This window comes from Pongo pygmaeus, chromosome X (assembly GCF_028885625.2).
Source record: "Pongo pygmaeus isolate AG05252 chromosome X, NHGRI_mPonPyg2-v2.0_pri, whole genome shotgun sequence".
Lineage (NCBI taxonomy): Eukaryota > Metazoa > Chordata > Mammalia > Primates > Hominidae > Pongo > Pongo pygmaeus.
The window spans coordinates 115,071,320-115,084,286 of NC_072396.2; the positions used below are offsets into that span (position 1 = coordinate 115,071,320).

At 39.8% G+C, this 12,967-nt stretch overlaps 1 protein-coding gene across 1 annotated transcript in view; it reads right to left on the minus strand.

Annotated features, from left to right (window-relative positions):
* CHRDL1 (chordin like 1) overlaps window positions 1-12,967 on the minus strand; it is a 226,606-nt gene that overhangs the window by 190,192 nt on the left and 23,447 nt on the right. The window lies entirely within an intron of this gene.

Consider the following 12,967-nt stretch of genomic DNA (forward strand, 5'->3'; position numbering starts at 1 on the left):
ACACGACCAAAATAAGCAACAACTTGGAGGTTCAGCTGGTGATCATGAATATGAGCTGAAAAAGAAATAGAATGACTTATCTGGTGTAGGGTGATTTTTTTACTTTGCCTTTTATGCTCTAAGTTGCAGTGGTCTGAGAGCAGAACAAATTGAGGTGGCCTTGGTGGACAAACAGCACTGATTCCAGAAGAAGCTTCCTAGAGAAATAAGTATAGAGATGGAAGTAACTAAGTTCTTCTGAAACAGGATGGCTCCCACTGCAATGAAAAAGGCATTGGTTTTTCTGTCTAGGTTCAGGTGATGAAAAGAATGGTCAGAATGGGAGAGTGTATACAAAAAGTCTGGATACAGATACATTTACAGATACATTTCTCTCCTGAGTGATGAGTTTGGTTAGCTAGGCAGTCACAGTGAAGAAGTAAGGATTGAACCTTTGCTAATACCCAAGAAATTCCAAGGAATGACTAGATGGCTTAGATTGTCTTAAGTGAGTGGAAGTCTAGCAAGGCTAACACATGTAACTTGACCCCTGACATCAGGGGAGAACTTTGGCTGAATAACTCTTGACTCAGGAGTTAGACCTCATGGCTTTTAAATGAATACCTCTCATAGTTGGTCTGAAGGCTGGATAGTTGAGAATGTCATCCAGCTAGACAATAAACTTCTGTCCAGGTAGTAGTGTGGAATACTGGTTATTTATTAATGGAGAATGACTAGATATTATGAAGGCCAAAGGGCAGGGTAGTGTATTCAGTTTAGCTGGGAGATTTTTGTAGGCTATTGTCCATTTCTTAACTTTCCTACCACAAATTAAATTGTAGACAACAATTTTTAAATCAAAGTAGTTCTGGAAGAGGCCAAGCCTTGAGATATTTTTCTTCAAGTGTGTATTGAATTTGCATATATTGACAATGAACAATCTAAAAGGAAGTTAAAAAACAATTCTATTTACAAAAACATCAAAAAAGGTAAAATGCTTAGGAATAAATTTAACCAAGAGCAAGAATTATACTCTGAAAACATTGTTGTAGAAAATTAAAGAAACCTAAATAAATGGAAGGACATTCTGTGTTCATGTAATGGAAGGCTTAACATTGTTAGATGGCAATACTCACCAAAGTGATATACAGATTCAGCGCAATCCCTATCAAAACCCCAACAGTCTTTTTTTTGCACAAATGTAAAAGCTGATTCTCAAATTCATATGAAATTGTAAGGAACCTCAAGTAGCCCATAAATCTTGAAAAAAAAAGTACAAAGTTGGAGAACTCACACTCCTGACTTCAAAACTCATTACAAAGATATAGTAATCAAAACAGAGTGGTACTGGCAAAAAGACAGACATATAGATCAATGGAATAGAATTGAGTGCCCAGAAATAAACCCCTCCATCTATGGTCAATTGATTTTTTAGAAAGATGTCAAGATCATTCAGTAGAGAAAGAATAGTCTCTTTACAAATGGTACCGAGACAACTAGATATCTACATGCAAAATAATGAAGCTGGATCTTTATCTTATACCATATACAAAAATTAACTCAAAATGGATCAAAGACCTAAATATAAGAGCTACAACTACAAAACTCTTAGAAAACATGGTAGAGATGAATCCTTCATGTCCCTCAATTTGGCAATGGTTTCTTAGCTATAATACCAAAAGCACAAGCAATGAAAGAAAAAATGGATAAACAGGACTTTATCAAAATTAAAAACTTTTTGTGCATCAAAGCACACTGTAATCAGAGTGAAAAGACATACCACAGAATAGGAAAAAGTATTTGCAAATCATATATCTGGTAAAGTCCTCCTATCCAGAATATATAAAGAACTCTAGCAACTCAACAATAAAAGGCAAACAACCCATTAAATGAAAGATTCAAACAATTTGCATAGATATTTCTCAGAAGAAGATAGGCAAATGGCCAAAAAGCACATGAAAAGTTGTTCAATGGTGATATTAAGGACATATAAATCAAAACCACAATGAGATACCACATCATACTCACTAGGTGACTATAATATAATAGAAAACAAATTGTTGGTGAGGATATAAAAAACTGGAATCCTCATTCATTGCTGGTGAAAGTGTAAAATAGTGCAACCACTCTTGAAAACAGTCTGGCAGTTCCTCAATAAGTTTAACATGGAATTACCATATGACCCAGCAATTCCATCCCTATGTGTGTACCCAAAAGAATTGAAAGTAGGTACTATAACAAATACGTGCACACAAGTGGTCATAAAAGCACTATTTACCATAGCAACAAGGTGAAAATGACCCAAATGCCCACGAGCAGATGAATGGATAAAGGAATTGTGGCATATTCATACAATAAAACTTTATTTCACCATGAAAAGGAATGAAGTGCTGATCCATGCTACAACTTGTATGACACTTTAAAATATTACCTTAAGTGAAAGAAGCTACCCACAAAAGCTACATATTGTATGATTTATAATTCCATTTATATGATATATCTGAAGTAAGCAAATCCACAGAGACAGAAAACAGATTAGCATTAGCCAGGGGCTGGAGGAGGGAGGATGGGAAATGATTGTTTAACATGTATGGAATTTCTATTTGGGGTGATGAAAATATTATGGGAATAGGTAGTATGGTTGCACAACATTGTCAGTGCAGTTAGTGTCACACATTGTAGGCCTTCAAATGGTTACTTTCATAAAGTTTTGTGTGTGTTTTACCACGATAAAAAATAAAAAGTAAGCAGAGCATTGTGTCTTCTTTGGTGGAGGTGGAGGAATTGATGACTCTCTGAACACATCATCATCATCATCATCATCATCATCACAGTAATAATAGTAATTATTACAATTATACAAATAGCTGGCACTTACTGAGCATATATTATGCTCAGAAACTATGATAACCATGTTTCTATGCTTATTTAATCTCCCCAACAATTCTATTAGTACCTTGATTTAATGGGTAAGGAAAAGGGCTCAGAGGTCAGTTTGCCAAAAGTTACACAGGTAACAAATGGAAGACATAGAATCTGAATCCAGGTCTGTCTGACTGAAGCACCTGCACTCTTATCTGTAAGCATTAGAGAACCAAGCTAGATAACTAGTAAGACCCTGAGTGATTTATATGCATTGTTTCATATAATTCTCATAGCAACATTATGAGACAGACACAATGGTTATTATCATCTCCATTTTACAGAAGGAAATTGAGGCAGAGAGTGTCATACAGTTAATAAGGGAGAGCGTCACACAGCTAATGAGAGACCGAGCTAGGATTTGAACTCTGGTGTAATTGACCCCAAGACTTCTGTGCTTAACCGTCAAGCTATATAATGTCAGTTGCCCTGTATTGATAGAAGGCCTAGGTCTTTGGCTTTGAGATGGATATGGGTACTGGATAGGTACCTTGGCTGCAGAGGCAGGTCTGCTTTCCTGAGTAAAATTACTCCTGGGATCTGGGCCCAGGATTGACAGATGGCATAGGGCCCACAAGAAGGGTGGACATTATAAAGGGAAGAACATGGCTTTTTGAGAAAGTAGCTTAAAGTTGTAGGCTGCTAGCACCAAAAAACTTGTTGACCAAGGATAAAGATGGAGAGTAAATAAAATGTAGGTTTTGCTGTTGATCCTGGTGAACAACATTTAAAAGCCACTGTCATAGAGGCCTTGGGAGCTGTGCTAACTCATTTGAACAATTTCCTGTAAACAAGGATGAGCTATTGGAAGATTTAAGCAGAGTAGTGGCATGATCTAATTTGTGTTTCGTGAAAAGTTTTATACTTGATAAAAATTGGGACATGTCTTTTGATGTGCTCCCCACTATTCACATTTATATGAGATTGCACATCAGAGAGTTTCTGTCATTGTTATGCCCTCACAGGGCAGCTGGAGGCCTGGGTCATCAACTTACAGATGGCGGAGATGGCAGCCATGCTCTAGGTACATGAAGAAGTAGTGCAGACAAACTGTACTACAAGCACAGCCCCCCATCCTCAATGGGATCCAGGAGGAAGCTACACAAAGTCCCTGGTTCCAGTGGTTTCTGCAGGACAGATTATGGTACCCATGAGCATGTGTGTGAGAGTCATCTCATATTCCTAGGCTAGATACTGGGGCAATAATGCTTCTCATCTCTGTTTTAAGAAGGTTTAGCCTACAGCTAGTAACTGGAAATGATGTTCTCTAGCATTACCAGGTTACTAAACATGAATGAGTCTTGGTCAAAGCTGGAACCCAAAATACAAAGGTAGGCAGAAAATGGGCCAAGATAGGAGATTTGCAGAAGTGGAAGGGAGCCAAATCTGGAAGAATTTTCCTTCATTTAGGGACTCAGTAGCAGCCTTGTATGCAGTGCCGATGGCCTTGGGTATGATCATACTGGCCACATTTAGAGGGAGTGCATATTAAAGTTGGCCATGATGTGTCTGATTCCCCTCCTATGCTGCAAGCCTGGCTAGGCATGTAGAAAGGACAGAATATGGTTTAGAGCATGGGCTCTGGAGTGAAATGAAGCTGGATTGGAATCTGTGTCTCTGTCTACTATTGTGTTTTTGGCAAGTCACTTAACCTTAGTGAGCCTCACATTTTTTAGCTATAAGAAACTCTCAAGGAGTAAATAAGATAACAAACATAAAATGTTTAGCACAACGCCTGATACCTAGTAACAGCTCAATAAATGTTTCCTCTCCTTCTCCTCCTACTTTTCTTCTTTCTTATTCTTATTATTGTACTGAATGCAGTCCAGGGGAAGTTATTTGGAGAATTCTCCTGAGGAAACTCCTAGTCAGAGCCATGAGGAGAGTCCAAAATCAAGTTGCTAATCCACATAGGTCTAAACCAAAAGAGGGGGTAAATGTATGAATTTGAGGGAGATGGACATAGAATGAGATCCGCAAGAGAGGTTGTGTACCCTGAGCGAATGAGCTGGGAATGAGGCCTGGAGTAACAACTGTGCCAGAATGCAGGTGACTTCAATGGCTTTTTATCCAGTTCCCATGACCCCTGTCATAGTATTTTTAGAAGCATTAACATAGACAATAACAGAGTAGACACTATTCCCTTCTAGACTCCTTCTGACAGGTAGAGGATCCCAGGATTTTCCTGTATTTGCCTCATAAACTCTGGCCTGTTGCTGACCAGAGGTAGATTCCCAAGGCCAGTCTTTTGGCTGTTACCCTATCAACAAGCCAGGTATAGGTCTTATCATACTAACAACATGAACCTGATACCTTCCCTTTCTGTAATAGTGGTTTTCATTCTAGGCCGTCTGTGAAGGACGCTGAAGTGCCGAATGGAAGACTAGATCGTAGTGGGACAGGTGTAGCAGGAAACATGTCTAGAACAGGTTGGATTTTCACCAAAGGGCATGGAATAGGAAGGCTGTTGGTGTCAGAGACCTGCAGAATTGATGATAGAAATCTTAAAAGTCTCAAGCAGTGATCCCTGTGATCCCTGATCTTCCATGGTGCATATGTGCCCAGAGAAGACCCAGAAATTGTCTTCCATATCAAGTTTTCCATTGTCTTGCCCCTACTCCATACCCAGTACTAGGAGGTCTATCCTTTGTACTGTTCTTTTTCCTTGAGACAGGTTCTTGCTCTTTCACCCATGCTGGAGTGCAGTGGCAATCATGGCTCTCTGCAGCTTCAAACTCCTGGGCTCACATGATCTTCCTGCCTCAGCCTCCCGAGTAGCTGGGACTACAGCACACACCACCACACCTGGCTAATTTAAAAAATTTTTTTTTTGGAGAGACAGGATCTCACTATGTTGTCCGGGCTGGTCTTGAACTCTTGGGCTCAAGCAATTCTCCCACCTTAGCCTCCCAAAATGTTAGAATTATAGTGTGAGCCACTGTGCCTGGCCTTTGTCTTTGACCCACCAGAAAGTGCCCTAGGTAACTTTCTAGGTATTCTGAAGCTCCCCTTGCAGGGCAAAAGCTAGTTACAAGGATGTCTGTGATGGTAGAAGTGAAATAAGTAGTGAAGGCTAAGAGTATAGTTACTGTGAAAGGAAGTGTTTCCAAAGCAGTATTACAGTGAGGTGACATAGGAAACTTCTGCCATGGTAAAGTAGGTGGATCAGTCATGTGGCTGGTAGGCGGTAAAGCCACAGAGAAATTCTTCTGGCATTGGACTGATGAAACTTTTACTTAGTCTGTAGATGGATGGTACACTGATGGATGAAACTGGGCTAGATGGCTGGGAAGTCCACAGGGGCTAAGGATCTTGTAAGATAGTTAAGGTTGTGGTGGTCTCTGCCTAACTTTACATCTTCATTTCCTATCAGTCTCCCACTCATTCACCATAATCCTGCCTCTTCTTTCTGTTCCTGAAACCTAGGCCCTTTCCTACTGTTGGACCTTCGCACTTGCTCTTCCTTCTGCCTGAAATGTTTTTTTGCATAGCTTGTGCCTTTTCATCGTGTACATCTTACCTCAAAGAACTCTTTCCTGATCACTTTGTCTAGAGTTGTCTCTCACTAATTAATGTCTTTAAAATTACCCTATTAATTTACTTGGTGGAATTTATTAACATTTGCAGATTTATTTATTTATGTATTATTCCCCCCATTCCCAGATTATAACATCCATGTGGTCCAGGACATTGTCATTCCTTTTCAGCAGTGTTTCCACAGTACTGAAATGGTAGGTACTTAATACATATTTATTTGAACAAATGAATGCATTATGAATGGAAGTCAGAGTCAGGATCTAATATGACAATTTTTTGTTAGAACACCCACCCACCACTATCACAAAGATGATTTTGTGGCTATGGCAAAGGCCAGGTTGGAAATTAACTTGAGTGAGATGGTGTCCCAGGAGCAGTATGGTGTCAGGAGTAGGTGAAACTAATCTTTGGGTTGCCCAGATCTATCTTTGACCTGGATACAGGTGCCAGAGTTTGCAGTGTACTGGAGCATATCATATCAGCTGCCAGGTTGCCCATAGGCCCTGTATTTAAGGTTTGGAATGAGCTATGGTGGACAGCTGGAGTAATGTCAGGATGTGGGCATTCCTCTCCACTCAAGGCCATGGAGAAAGAATACTCAGATCACCTCTGCTGGTTGTGGCTGTGTCCTGATAACCACAAAATTCCATGTTACATAGTGTGCCTAGAAGTTAAACCAGAAGTAAGCAGCAACGACTGTGTATCAGTTGCTCTAAACCTCAGTGATCTGAGTATTCTGTCATCATGTTCTGGGATCCTTGAGGAAGTAACAACATGCTTTTGAGAGAGTTTTGTTGGTCAGTAGCCTTCGTTTTCAAAAAAAAACATTGATGATGTCTTGGTGACTCAGACACAGCAGAAGTGAGCACTGGTGTTGGGATTCACCTGTGAAAGAATGGCTCCCCCACAATAATGCTGGAGGAATCACCTTTGCTAGGTTATTGCCTAGTTGGATAGACTAGAATCTGAGCAGAGGTAAACAGAGTCTTTATGGCCATGGCTATGATCAAAGATTAGAGGATCCCATTCCCCTCAGGTAAAAATCTACTTTTTACAATATCGGGGCAGAAAAATGGTGGATAAATGTTCAGCAGCACTTGGTGAACCTCAGGCTTCTATGGGCATCTTTGATTAGCCTAAGGAGGTACTACTCCTAGGTGGTTAGCACATTAGTCAGACAAGAGTTAGTTTGAGAATTCTACCTCTGAACTTTGGAATCTGCACTTTTTACTGTGGATTCAAGATGATACCACTACAGGTAGTTATGAACATGCCAGACCATGCTTTTTGTTTTGTTTTATTTTTGAAAGCAAGTGTGAAAATAAAATAGGATGTCATCCAGGTAGAGAACAGACTATCTGTGCAGGAGGTCACATAGATGTTGATCATTAAAATAATAATGACTAACATTTATTGAGCACTTATTATGAACCCAATCCTCTTTTTACCCCTATTCTATAGGTTAGCAAACTCAGAACCTGAAAGGATAACTAACTTACCCAAAGATCACACAGGCACTAATTGGAAGAGCTGAGATTTAAACTAAGGTAGTGAGACTATAGAGCCCATGCTCTGAACACCTATGCTAAACCACTGTCAAATGGTATGCTCTCTTCCATTCCACTAGGATTTAGAAGATATTCAAGATTGCTCAGGCCAAATAATACTACAGCAGGTTTACCTTGGCTGAGGTGCAACCTCTACTTGTCACGCCCCAGGAAATGAACAATTGTAGGGCCCCAGAGGTTCCATTTCATAGTGATACCTCACATAGCTTGTCCCAGAGATTTGAATTGAGCATGAACAGGCAGTGGTGATCATGTTGAGATCACTGGCATCCAAGCAAGGGTAGAACTCTTCATTTATCAAAGTTAAAAAGAAATCAGGAGTGTCATCAAGAGAAGTGAATGAACCACTGCAGAAAATTAGTGTCTTAATCTCGGGCTCTAAGACACAATATGTGAACTGAGCAGTAACCTGAACCTTGGAGTCCAAGGTGACTGGAACAGCTAGACTTCTGTGTAATGTCAGTTTCCCTACTCACTGCGAGAAAACCCCTTATGATGGACAGTCTTCCATGTGATCCAGGACTGAGGGGCACAGGAGGAACATGATAACTGTATCATTTTGTTATAAAGGGGGAATTCTGATTTTTCCAGATGATAACCACTTTGAAGAATTTTACCCAGGAAAGGCTGAGGGCCCAGTGGAAAGGTGGACCCTGCGTAATGGACTGCACAAATCTGGTATTAGTCTATTCTCACACTGCTATAAAGAACTACCTGAGACTGGGTAATTTATGAAGAAAACAGGTTTTAATTGACTCACAGTTCTGCAGGTTATACAGGAAATACGGTTGGGGAGGCCTCAGGAAACTTATAGTGGAAGGGCAAAGGGGAAGCAAGTACCTTCTTTACATGGCAGAGCAGGAGACAGAGTGAAGAGGGAAGTGCCATACACTTTTAAACAACCAGATTTCATGAGAACTCATTCACTATCATGAGAACAGCAATGGGGAAATCCGACCCCATGATCAAATTACCTCCCACCAGGTCCCTCCCTCAACATTGACAATTATAATTCCACATGAGATTCGTGTGGGGACACAGAGACAAACCATATTAAGCCTCTTGGCACTTTCTCTCATTTCCAGCTTGATGGCATGGCTCCATGTTTACTGATTCCTTTCACAAGTAGTGCCTGTCAAATATATCAGTATTAATAGTAATAATAGATAGCAAGTTTTTATTACTTACTATGTGCCAAGCACTGTGCTGAGCATTTTACATGGAGTATTTCATTTAAGTCTCATGACTACTTATAATGCCTGTTCTATTAGTATTCCTATTCTAAAGATAAGAAAATTTAAGCACAGAGAAGTTAGATGATTTGCCTCAGGTCACAGAAAAGATAACAGAGCCAGTAACAATCTCAAGTGGACTAAATCCAGAACCTGCCCTCTTAACTACTAGGATGGAAGCAATTATTCTTGCCTCAAGGCTCCTACATTTGCTGTTCCTTCTGCTTGAAACAATTTCCTCCAGATTGTCACAGAAATGCCTCCTTCTCATCATTCAAATCTCAACTTAAATGTCACTCTATCAGAGAGGCCTTTCCTGATCACTCAATCTAAAATAGCTGTCCCCACTCTATGTCTGTCACATGACTACATGAAATCATGTTATTTATATTTTTTTATTTGTTTATTTTCTATCTTCTCGACCCCAACCAGAATGAAAACCTTGTAAATGTGGGGATTTTTGTCTGTTTTTGTCAGAGCTAAATTACCGGCACCTAAAACAGTGACTGGTACATGAAAGGAAGCAGGTAGGCATTTGTGGACTGACTGGTATCACTATGTCGTCTCAGATCAGTGGGGCTTTGCGTTGGGAGGTGGGGACTTCAAAGCCTTTACCTAGAGATAGAAGCCCATTTGCTACTGTGAGTTCACATTCAATAGCACTTGGGCCTGTATATTCTATGCTGTTGGGCTCAATGTGTCTTTGACGGAAGAGGGCAATGCCACTGTAGGTCAGGACACAAGGGTTATGGTGTCATGGTACATGTTTAACTATCAGCTCTTCAAAAGGAGAAGCCCTGATTTGTAGTGTTTGCTGATTTTCATGGTATAATTATTCCCAGCATAGTTCAAACCATCATGCTTCAAGCTGCCAACATGGTATCACTGAATATGGAATTGGGAAGAGATATACAGTAGTACACCATTATATGCTATTTCCACCCTACATATACAATAGCCATAAATAACATCAACAGCATAGATGATGATAACAAAATATAATAAAATAGTTAACAAGTGATAAATTTTGAGTATATCTTTGTTTTTTATATAATTTATTTAATTTGAAGTTTATATTATTGAATTTTTAATAATGGCTGTGTTTCATAATTTTATTAAAAATTAAATAATATTATGAACCCATAACATGTTTAAAAATTTAACATTTGGCTCTTGTGAGCCAGTACAAGCCAGCTCCAGTACACATGACTGGACCAGCACCTCTGGAAAATAGGCACAGGTGCTTTCCCAGCCTTTGGAAACATACACTCCACAGTTGTCAATGAGTGATGTGTGCAGGCAGCTGATTTTAGTGTGAGTTGGAGGGGCAATGTCAACAGCTGCAGTGGAAAATGCAGGTGGACTGTTAATAGGTCTGCCAGTTTTGCAGTTCTCAGGGGCTTGGGATCTGTACCCTTGAGATCATCTCAGAACTGTGTGTGTGAAGAAAATCATTTCATTCCAGCCCCATGCCAAGAACTGAAAATCACTAACATAGCAGAAATCCATTGCTCAGAAAAGATCATCCCAGATGGAATTGCTAAGCACATGTTGGCTCTTGTGAGGGATGTACTATTGAGCCATAGCAAGAGAATTGCCCACATTTTTGTGTTAATAGGCAACATAATGTAGTGGTTAAGAGAATGAGATCTAGAGGCAGACTGCTTGGGTCACCATCTTGATTCTGCTGCTTACTGGCTGTGTGAACTTAGGCAAATTACTTAATATTTTTATGCCTCAGTGTCCTCATCTTTAAAATGGGTATATAATAGTACCCATTTTTGAGTTAATGTGATGATTAAATTAGTTAATATGTGATAGATGGTGAATGCTATGTTAGCATGTTATCATTTTTGTTATCTGCCTGTCAAGAGATCAGAAATGTAACACGCCCAACCTTCCCCTACATTCCTGGAGCAGAATGTCTTCAATGGAAAGTAGGACTACCACCAGGAATCATCAGTGATTTTCTACAGGAGTGGGAGTTTTGCAAGCAACAACTAAGGTTTGGATACTGAAACTCCACAGTTCCAATGCTGGGCTGTCACTTGGCAGAGTGTCTACATATACCACTGCCACAGTCCTCCTCTGTGAAATGCAAATAGAAGCCCCCAGGAGCCAAGTGGACTCTAAAGCTTGTCTGACACCCTGCCTGTGATAAGTTGAGTCAGAAAGGTTACTGTAGTTCTGATCAGAGGGATGTCCCTTATGCCTGGGCAAACTGAAGAAGTGGGATGTCTCCTGCTCCTTGATGTGATATTTGGAATCAAAGAGCAGCTCCCTGAAGCAACTTCCTTAATAAGTGCAAGTTCAGAAAAAAGGAAAATATCTGTGCCAGACCAGAAAGCCAAAGGAGACTTGTCAAAAATGGGAAAGTAAGGTACAAGCAGGGATTTGCTGGTCAATGTGTAATAACTGGCTCTACAGGCAGGGGAAAACCAGTGTGTGGCAATTTCTTTCATGTTAATATTTCTATTATGTGACATCATATTTCTATTATGTGAATTTCACATAATTTCTGTTATGTGAATTTCTATTCAATGTGGCATCACTGAATACAGAGTTGGGAAGAGATGCACACTTTCAGCTCTCATGAACCAGTTGTAGCAGGCTCCAGTCAATAAAAATAGTCTAAAAGCAGCCAAAGGGAAGAGATGTTAGAAGCTCATAATAGGGAATAAAGCCTATCCTAATTTTTGATTCTTAAGACAAGTAACTGCAGTAACATGGGCATGCAAGAAGCTTTTAAAGGAAATGACAATCGAGTGAGCAACTACATTTTCTGCAACACATTCTATTTACCAACTTGAGTAATTGGGGCAGTTGTTGAGAGATAGCTCAGATGAAACAGAGAATGGTGAAATATGCAAGGGAGGACACAGAGTAGAAATGCCACCAAACTGACTGTCTCTTTTATTTTTAAGGGTACCAAGTAGGCATCCTTCATTTGAGAGCGGAGGCAGGCAGAGGAGCACCCCCTGAGACTGAGAAAAGGGCCAGCAGCATTCTAGTTATCATCATAGACACACCAGGATGGCGGAGTGGTGGTGCTTCTGTTTATTTTTCAAGAACAAAAAACATGATTTTTTTTTTTTAACTTTTATGTCAAGTTCAGGAGTACAAGTATGACTTTGTCACATAGGTAAACTTGTGTCATGGGGTTTGTTGTTTAGTTTATTTCATCACTCAAGTGTTAAGCCTAGTACCCATTAGTTATTTTTCCTGATCCTCTCCCTCCTCCTACTCTCCACCCTCTGAAAGGCCCCAATGTGTGTTGTTCCCATCTATGTGTCCATGTGTTCTCATCATTTAGCTCCCATTTATAAGTGAGAACATGTGGTATTTTGTTTTCTGTTCTTGTGTTAGTTTGCTAAAGATAATGGCCTCCATTTCCATCCATGTTTCTGCAAAGGACATGATGTCATTATTTTTCATGGCTACATAGTATTCCATGGTGTATATGTACCATATTTTCTTTATCCAGTCTATCACTGATGGGCATTTAAGTTGATTACATGTCTTTGCTACTGTGAATAGTGCTGCAATGAACATAGGCATGCGTGTCTTTATAATACAATGATTTATATTCCTCTGGGTATATACCCAGTAATGGGACTGCTGGGTCGAATGATATTTGCTTCTTTAGATCTTTGAGGAATCACCACGCAGTCTTCCACAATGGCTGAATTAATTTATTCTCACACCAACAGTGTATAAGTGTTCCTTTTT